This window comes from Cygnus atratus, chromosome 4 (genome assembly GCF_013377495.2).
Source record: "Cygnus atratus isolate AKBS03 ecotype Queensland, Australia chromosome 4, CAtr_DNAZoo_HiC_assembly, whole genome shotgun sequence".
NCBI classification, from domain to species: domain Eukaryota; kingdom Metazoa; phylum Chordata; class Aves; order Anseriformes; family Anatidae; genus Cygnus; species Cygnus atratus.
Genome location: NC_066365.1, coordinates 48,662,801 through 48,672,056, shown reverse-complemented (window position 1 = coordinate 48,672,056; position 9,256 = coordinate 48,662,801).

Sequence of the window (9,256 nt, the reverse complement as noted above, 5' to 3'; positions counted from 1 at the left end):
AAGACATGCTTCATGTAGATTTAAGGCTTAAGGCAAGTATTTTGCACAGGTTTCATCATTAGACCATGTAGATAAGCAAAATAAGCAATAAAGGGTTTATGGACCAGAGCTGGGGCAGGGAGCACGCTGTGTTCCCATGCTGTGTCAGGAGTTTTATGGCTTGTGACTGGAAGTTCCCAGGAGGGACACCCTAGGGTGATAAACTGGGACACACAGCCAAGATGCAGTGCGAGCCAAGGCCATACATCTGCACAGAGCTGCAAGCTGCGTGAGTGGCAGGCTCCTGAGAGGAGCAGAAATCTCCCTAATTTCTCCTGACAATCCAGCTGCCAGCACCAGGGGTAAATCTCTCTGCTCAAAAAGAGCAGAGGAAGGTCTGGGGAGAGGACAAAAAGTGTGTTTTATTGTTGTCGTAGGAGACCTTCAGTTAGCAATTTGCTAAAGATAATTTTTGTCGGAGTTCTTGTGGGTTGGGCCATGTCAGTGGTCACTTACACCTACGTCCAAATGCTACAGACAGTCTGAAGGTAGAAAGGTGCTGGTGGCTTCATCCCAGTCAGCAGCTTTTTGTAGTGCAAATTTGGCTCCTCTCTACTTCAGAGAGGCCAAGGGCAGTGATGGAAAGAACGCCAGTGATGGACACACAGGGTGTCTACACAGCACAACTCTTCTAGAAACTTGATCACTACTGGCCTTATTCAACTTATTTTGAGAGGGAAAATAATCTGATCAAGATTTGATCAGTCAGTTCAGTTGTGGTATCTTAGTCAATTCCAGACAGCTGTTATTATTTACCTAAGAGGTATTTGACCTGTAAAGGATAAATTTTAACTTTACGTTACTTTTCAATTTTGTGCCTGAATGGGCACAAATGGCACAAGCACAAATTTTCAAGTAGAGAAAGGACAGGAAGCATAGAGATATCTACATGGATAAATCGTGATCTCTTTGATGGACTGAAATTTAAGAAAGAAGCCCACAGTAAGTAGGAACAAGTGATGAATTCCAGAGTGATGTAAAGGATAAGGAGAAGTCATTTCATGGATTCTTTACTGATGGACTGAGGACTAAGCAAAGAGTTCCTTCCATTGTAAACAAGGAGGGAACGATGGCAACAACTGATGCCAAGAAAGCCACAATGATTCAGTCCCTCTTTAACCTTTATCTTCAGTACAAAAAGCAAAAAAAAAGGAAGAAAAAAAAAGGGAGGGGAGCAGCACTAATTGGGCTTTCAGTATTGTCTGTTTTTAGCCTATGTGAACTTTGTTCCTATGAGTGCAGTTTATATTGAGTTTGTGCATACACAGATAGCAGGAATATCACAGCTTTGAGAGAGTAAGTCCTCCAAATAAAATGCAGGTTCTTCTGGCGGGTGCAGAATGGGACCTGTATTCTTGTGCTTGTTCTCACAGAAGTTAGAGATAGGAGAGGCTTGTTTAGTGCTCAGCCACCCTTTCTGTGCTTGTTCCCAGCTGGCAATTTCCTTAAAAGAAAACAAAATTATTCATCTGGTTTTGTAAACAGTGTGCTCAGCTTGGGAATTTCTGCAGGTAATTGTGGTCTTCTCCTCCAATAGCAGAGTATTATATAAGTTAGGTCTAGGGTGTGATACCATTTATTCACTGTTACTCATCTCTCATATCTCCATTTTAGCATCTGAATATTTAATTATAATTTTGCATTTCATGTGAATGAGAACAACTCATCTGCGTCAAATGTGGCCTTGGTTACTAACTGCTGATCAATGGCGTTCACTCTTGTTGTCATAGAGACTGACTTGAAAAATTAATGTAATTGTATTTTCCTCATTTCTCAAATGACTCTTTATTATTGCTCAGGTAATTACTTGGCATGTACTTTAAAATAATATTGATTAATTGACTGGTGATTTGCCTTATTTAATCAATCACCAGTCAAAACTAATGATTGGGAGAATCTGTTCTGTCTCTTTCTGGACTTGATGTTGCCTCTTGAGCAAGCCAAGCCCCTGCTCTGATGTTCACCTTGCAGCTCACATTTCCACAACATTTTGATGGGTGATGCAGTTAACATGGGAGGTACTCTTCACATAACTTTGGGGGGGATAGTGAAAGAAGTAGGACAAGCACTATCATCGTCTTTTCTTAGTGTTGACCTTTACTACCTGTTCAGACCAGATTTGGTGCAGGTGACAATCACCAGGACACAAAGGTTCATGTTCCTGCTCCAGGCCACTCCAGGGATTTCATCCCAAGGTCAGGCAGTCTGTATTTGGCGTGTCGTTTAGGCAGACTCTTCAGACATACCAAAGTACTTGTAGGCATGCAGTCTGTCCCCAAATTTCCAGAAGCGGCTCATGATATTTTCAGATTTTCATAAAGTAAAGTTTTGCTTCTACCTCCAACTCAAATTTGTAAGCCTAATATATAAGCTTTTAATGGCTGTGTATTTTTTTCCCTGCATGACTATTAGAGCATTTGATCTCATGAAAATGATTCACCAACAGCTCAGCTGTTGAATTTCTAAATTTGAGAGTGGGGAGGAGAGAAACCCAACAACCTATAACTGCTAATTTAGAGGAATCTGCTTTTGTCAAAATAGGAAGAATAAGAAAACTTTAATGTATTGTTTTATTAGCTCTTAGTATATTTATACATTCATAAATCCCTATGACATGAAGGTGCTGACTAAACGTGAAAATAACCAGACTCTGGACAGTCACAAGCTCTTGTGTTTTGGGTGCAGTAGAGTGTCCCAATTCCTTCTTGGACAATTCCTGCCACTGTTTTGACACATTTCCATCAGGATGTAGCAGTGGGCAGCTCTGTATGAAGCAATCTAGACTATCAGTTAAAAACTGATCTCTACCTACTAGCACCTTCAAAGAGCTCCCAAAATGCCTTCCCTCTGTCATATCCATTTTTTGTTGATTGGGCAATTTTTCTTTTCTTATTAGCCTGATTACTCCAATTGGCTTTTGTCAGTTTCCTGATTTCCCTTGTGAGTGTTTTCCTGTCTCCAGTGGGATGCCTGGGAGTAGTGGTGCTTGGTGTGCACCTTCTCCTGGAGCCTTCATGTTAGCAGCACTCTGACACCTCAGAAGACACCTCTGTCTTCTTTTTCCTTATCTTTCATCCTCAGCCCTGATCATGACTAGTTTATTTTTCACCTCGGTAATTCTAGAACTACTTCTACTCTGGTCTTCACCTCTTCCATCACGTACACTGCCCTGCTGCCCCGGGCCCAGTCCCACAGTACCTAAGCAAGGATAGCAGGGACAGATTGTGGGATGGTGGCCAAGTTGAACCAGTGTGCAGATAAGGCAATATCTGGATGATAGGACAGGTTCCAGGCTGAGCCAGAAAATCAGTTTGTAGGTCAGGATCAGGTCCAGTGATCACCAGGCAGGTAGGTCCCCAGTGAGAGGGCAGGATAAGCCAGGAAGTCAGTCTGCAAACTGAGGTGTGGATCAAGGGCCTTCATGGCCAGACATGGCTGTGACTGAGCTGGAGCCAGCACTCCTCCAGCACAGCTCAGGCAGCAACCAAAGCCCCCAGGTGTGATCACAAATATTGCTCCCAGACCCCATGTGTGTAGGTAGAGGTCCCAGGTGAGGCTGGTCAGGGATGTTAAAGCTTATGAGGGCATTCAGGGCCCTGACGCTTCTCAAGATTAATTTCTGTGCCCTTACTGCTCAAGATGTTGGTTACATTACTAGTATGTATTAATGATGCATCAGCTACTCAAAACTAGTCTCGATCCCTACTTTTAAGGAATAATTTATGGTAAGTTCATAGGTTACAGGTCTCCTGGTGACACCATGCTGAAGCTTTGTGTAGCATAATGTTGCACGATGCCTTTTGAAATGAGCAGGGCTACTTAAACAGACACCGTAAAAACAGGTCCACGACATCAGTGGGACTCTGGTGGGTTATACTAACGGGATTGTGCAGTTTCCTCAGAGTTTGTGTCCTGAGGTTCAGCAGCTTTTGAAGGCGACATGGACACATCTTTAGACTGAGCAGAGAAATGATCCCTAAGTTGACTTTATGAGAAAGAATCCTTCAACTACCCTGCTGAAATATCTCCCTCTTGGCTGTTCAGCTTGTAAGGAACGTGTTTATGGGCTTGTTAAAACAGTGGAGTAACATGCAGTCTAAGCACAGTTGTAACTCACAGCCCTTGCAGCACAGACAATATTCCCCATCCAGGCATTATTTAGAACTAAAACTCACATTCCAGCACAACGTGAATAGATGAAAGAAAATAGCTAAAAATATGGCTCAGTATTACAGTCTATTTTCATCTATTAAAGTATTAATGCATCTCTGGAATGACTAGAAAATGCAATTTGTGTTTTTCATCTCTAGCTGCCCTGGGGACATTCATGAGAGAGGAAAGGAGTTGGAATCAGATTTCTTTTTTTAAAACAAAGCATTAAGTAAAGGCAAGCTATTGCTGTGCCTGTCATTTCCTTGTAGCACTGTTCTGGGAGGTGACTCTCAGATGTTTTTGAAGGGATTATATTAAGGGTCAATACCTGGCTAAAACACATTTGTTCTTACTTTAAAAATTCACAAAGTATACAGTGTTGAAAATGGCCGTATGTTAAAAAGTTGGTGGTTCTTGGTTCGTTCTGTGGAACTGGTTTCTATCGGAAATCTAGAAGAGTGGAAGTCATGAGACTGTTTTTGAGTCAGTCTCTATGAACATGGAAGAACAGAACGCCGCCTTCTTTCCCTTTATTTTCCAATTTCTATTTCTAACTTCTTAATATCAGAGTGGGAGGAACATTTATGAGATGCTGAAGAGGCAATTGGTGATACGAGGTTTCTGTACCACAGTAACGCATTGATGCACGATTATGCAAGAGCTGAGAGCTGAGTGTTAACCTGCTGGCAAAACTTTCTGAAGATTGCACATTTGTCTTTGAGAAGAAAAGTAGCTCCAGAGGAAATGAGGTAAACTTAGCCTTGTATTCTGTGCAGCATTACCCCTGTATATACCCTGGTGTACTTAAAGGTTCAGTCCCACAGCAGTATAAACGGATCGAAGTCCAGGCTGCAGTCATCCGACTCTTTCCAGCAGCTCTCTGGGCACGCCTCCCCCAGCTGGCACGGGTGCTTGTGACAATCTCCACTCAGCCAAACCAGGAAATTGTGAGGGTTTTTTTGTTGTTTGTTTTCTCTAGTTATTTATTCACCCAAATCAGTTCTTTCAATTGTTTCACATGAACCACTAAGCAGGCACAAAAGAGGTGACAGGAACGCATGGGGAGGAAGGTAAAAGGAGAAAGGGTAATACCTCACCCAGTCCTCGTGTGGAGGAGCTAGACCTGATGTAAGATCCCATCCTAAACAGACACAGGTGCGTAGCCAAGGATGACTTATGGGCATCTGAAGAAAAATCTCTTTGTCTGTTTTCATGGAGGAGAAGTAAGACTTTTCTTGTAGGCTCAGGGTGGTTCTATTCTGCCATGAAGCATTCGTTTCACATTTCCTAGTTTCGTAGCGATCAGACACCTCAGCAAGAGTGAGTAATGGAAAGAGGATTTATTGCACAGAGTTTTTTGCAAGTCAAATTCATGTATAGATAGATTAGGTTTATGATGCTATCAACATATATGTTATCTGTTTTACCTGTGGTTTTCTGGGATTCTTCCAGAAGTCTAAAATACTATCAGAAGTTGTTCTCCCTTTCCAGAGGAATGATTTAACTCAGCACTGAGTTAAACAGAGAGTCTGAGAAACATATTCATTTTGAGCTGAAGAAAGCTAGTTAGGGACAAAATGCACCTGAGGCAACTGTTTTTATAATTAAATATAGCGAGACCTGGATTCAGAGCCCATGTTATGGTCAAGTCCTCATCCATGGTTAAGATGCGCTGTGGTCCTCCATATCTTGCTCTCTTCCCCCCATTTGACAGTTCTGTCCTCATTATTTGTAGAAGTCCTGTGGAGTGGTTGGGACTGCTGGACCCTCTTGGGGTACCCTCAAGATAAAGGCATATTCTGGTATATTCTTTGTGCCAAAGGCCATGTGTATCAAAGAACCCCTAGCACGTTCTCAAAATGTAGCAGGTATTTCATCCTAACAATCAAAAGGTGAAAACTGTGCTCTTAGTTTTGCTGAGAAGTTGAATATTCTTTTCATGTCTTCGGGAATCTGAAGTGGGACAAAGCTGTAGCAAAGAAAACTTTGAGAATGAATGAAATTTACATTCAAACTTTGCTCCAACTATATGAAAATGACTTTTGAAAATTTGTGTATTGGAAGTGAAACTGGAGCACAATACTTGGGTAGTAACCCATCTTCAGAAATCAAGACTTTAAGGATTTGCTATACGTGCTTTGTATTTTGGAATAGCTCATCCGTAATTTATTTAATTCAGTCAGGTGTTTAGAAGTGAGTCAGATTGTGATTCAATTATTTTCAGCACAAACAGCCTCAGAAGTGTCACTGTCAGTGTTATCAACACAAGTGCTTATAAATTGATGCCCCTGTTTTCCCAGATCTCTTGGAAGTGATACAGCAGTTGGGAACTGAGCAACAACTTCAGCTGGCTCCAACTATAACCCGTGCCTCTGACACACAGGGAATCTATCCAGAGCTGTTTCTGGTGTACACACGGCTTTTAATTGAAGGGAGGGCTTTCTGTACTAGTCTGTAGATGTGGATTGAGAGGATCCAATTGTGTAAAGGCTTCTGAGAAAGTCTTCGAAGATAAGAATGGTAGTACCAGTGAAGGAGGCTCAATTATTCCTATTGTATGATGACTTCAAAGGAATTCAGTCTTTCTGACAGTAGAACATGAGGAGAGTGGGGAAAAAAGGGTGGAAAAAGGACCTTTGTGATCTAATCTGTCAAACTCACAGCTGGGAGGATTTGAAAGGACCATAGGCTCCAAGTGAATAAAATAAGAGACCTTTCAGAAAGTTGAAGTAGCCTAGAAATTGCCTTAAATGCTATTTAGACTCACCTGTAAAAGAAACTGGGTTACTACAATGTATGAATATGCTTTTTCCAATGTGCTTTAGCCTAGATAGACATTTAAGAAAAAAAAATGAAGCCATTTTACGGATTATTGGAGATGGGGCTGCTAAAATTTCTCAGCTATGCAGTTCTGAAATGTCCAGTATTTGGATTTGGATATCCCCTGGTTTTGAGGGGATACAGTAACGAGAGGTCCTGCGTTAATTCACTGTGGAGTTTCATGAAACTGTTTCACATGTTCTGACAATTTGGAGTATGTTTGTTTCAGTAGTGAGTTAAAAACGAAAGTTTTCAAAATACAAGTTTGGCATCAGCTCTATAAAACCAAAATGTGCTGCTGAAGTTTGGACCTGCTAGTGACCCCGCTTCAGTTCAAAGGGGAGAGTATAGAGATAAACGTAACAGTTTTAATTTCAAGTGTGCAGCAACAAAACTTCTCTGTAAAGAGAACGCCAGCCCACTGGTCAGTCAAAGGGCAGAAGTGCCAGATGCACAAGGAGCAGCTGTGGGACAAAGCTGGAAGTGTCTGTGCCACAGCACAGCTAGAAGAGTCTTTGAGAGAGGATCCTGTGGGGAGCACAGTATGAACTGGGCTGTGCGTCTTCAGCAGATCTCTCTGCTCTAAGGTAAACTATAAATTCCCATGGCCTTGCCTTCTGCACATACCAACCCACGCAAATGAAGGAGCGGTTGGCACGGGTCAGTTTGTCAAAATTTGCATCTTGCCCTCAGTTTTGGTCACAGAGGGAGCTCTGTGAATACACAGACTTTTACTCTGTTGAAGGCAGTGCTGGAGCTTTCAGTTCAAACTTGCCGAAATGGTTGTATTAAAAACCAGCTCCCAGTGAGCTTCATGTCACACCGCTCATCTTGCAAGCCGGACCTTCTAGGATTTTGTCGCTGGTTAAGGGGCATTTCAAAAACTCTGGTTGATGGGCTGCTTCCTGGGTGGCCAAGGAAGCTTTCTGTCATGTATTCCAAGGCCATGCAGTGCTCCCATAGCTCTGTGTATGGGCTGAGTCAGGATGATTCAGTCCAGACCCTTTTTAGAAGAAGGTTTAAAAATATACTGTTCTGGTTTCCTCTAATAAAAGGTTTCTAAAATAAGGTGTATTACCCTTAGCAGGCAGTCAACTTGTGGTTTTTATTTAAAATAAATAAATAAATAAATCTAGAATAAAATACAGCATCAGTTAAATGTTTTCCCTCTTTGATGGCTAAAAATGCTGTGAAATGTTGAATAGCTCTTTGCTTGATTGTGCTTGATTGCATGCTGGTTTGTTTTAAATGAAGCGTGTTGTTCAAATATTACTTTTGGATTAAAAATAATTTTACATTTGAGTATGCTTGTGTGGAGGATGAAGTGATATAGGGAGCTCTGTGTCTTCTCCCCAAAACCTTGGATGATTTATTTTAAATGCAAACTTATTCTATATATAAACTAGAGAGACAGAGAGGTTATGGGGAGCTCTTTTTTCTGTTATTGTCAGGTTATCTGTAAGAAATTTTGTTAGAAAAGTCAATAATATCTTATAATTTAACCAATTATATGGGTTATATTAATCATATATAAAATTCATACTTGGTAAGAAAGATTATCATTTTTATTTTTAAAAAAGTTCACGCCACTGGGGGGAGGGGAGAGATGAATATGTGTTAAATACTTTCCAGAGGTATTTTTCAAATTATGAATATAACTATTCTGAACACTTTATAAACTACAGGCACATTTTTAGATGGAGAAAAAGAGAAATATACAGATTTTCTTAAACATGTAAGGGTTTAGTTTTTCATGATGTTTTACTTACCCCTCTCTCTGGAAGGATCCACCTTCCTTGATTTTGCTGAATAATTTCTCTTATAATGTTTCCTAACATATTTAAAAGGTTGTCTTGGTTAGGTTGGTATAAAAAAAGTTTTGTTTTTCCTTCTCTGGACTGTAAATTTACTGAAGCTGTAAATGGCTTCTGTAGAGTTGCCAATAGGTTATTAAAAAGAGATCTAAGGCCTCTCAGTTGTTCAGTTCCTTCTGCTGTGACTTTCGTCATGTTTGTATTTCACTGGCTTCCTAGTTACCATCAAATATTCTAGGCTGGACAAAATGCAATTTTCAAACTCAAATATTTTCCACCACGCTGCCCCCAAAAAACTAAAATAACTCAGAGCATCCTTTAAAAGAAAAAAAAAAATCTCACTTTTCTTGAAGAGCCTTTAAAATCTCTAGTAAATTAAAACACTTTTGGTTTAATCCCTTTGCCTGTGGATTTACAGCAGCCATATAAGT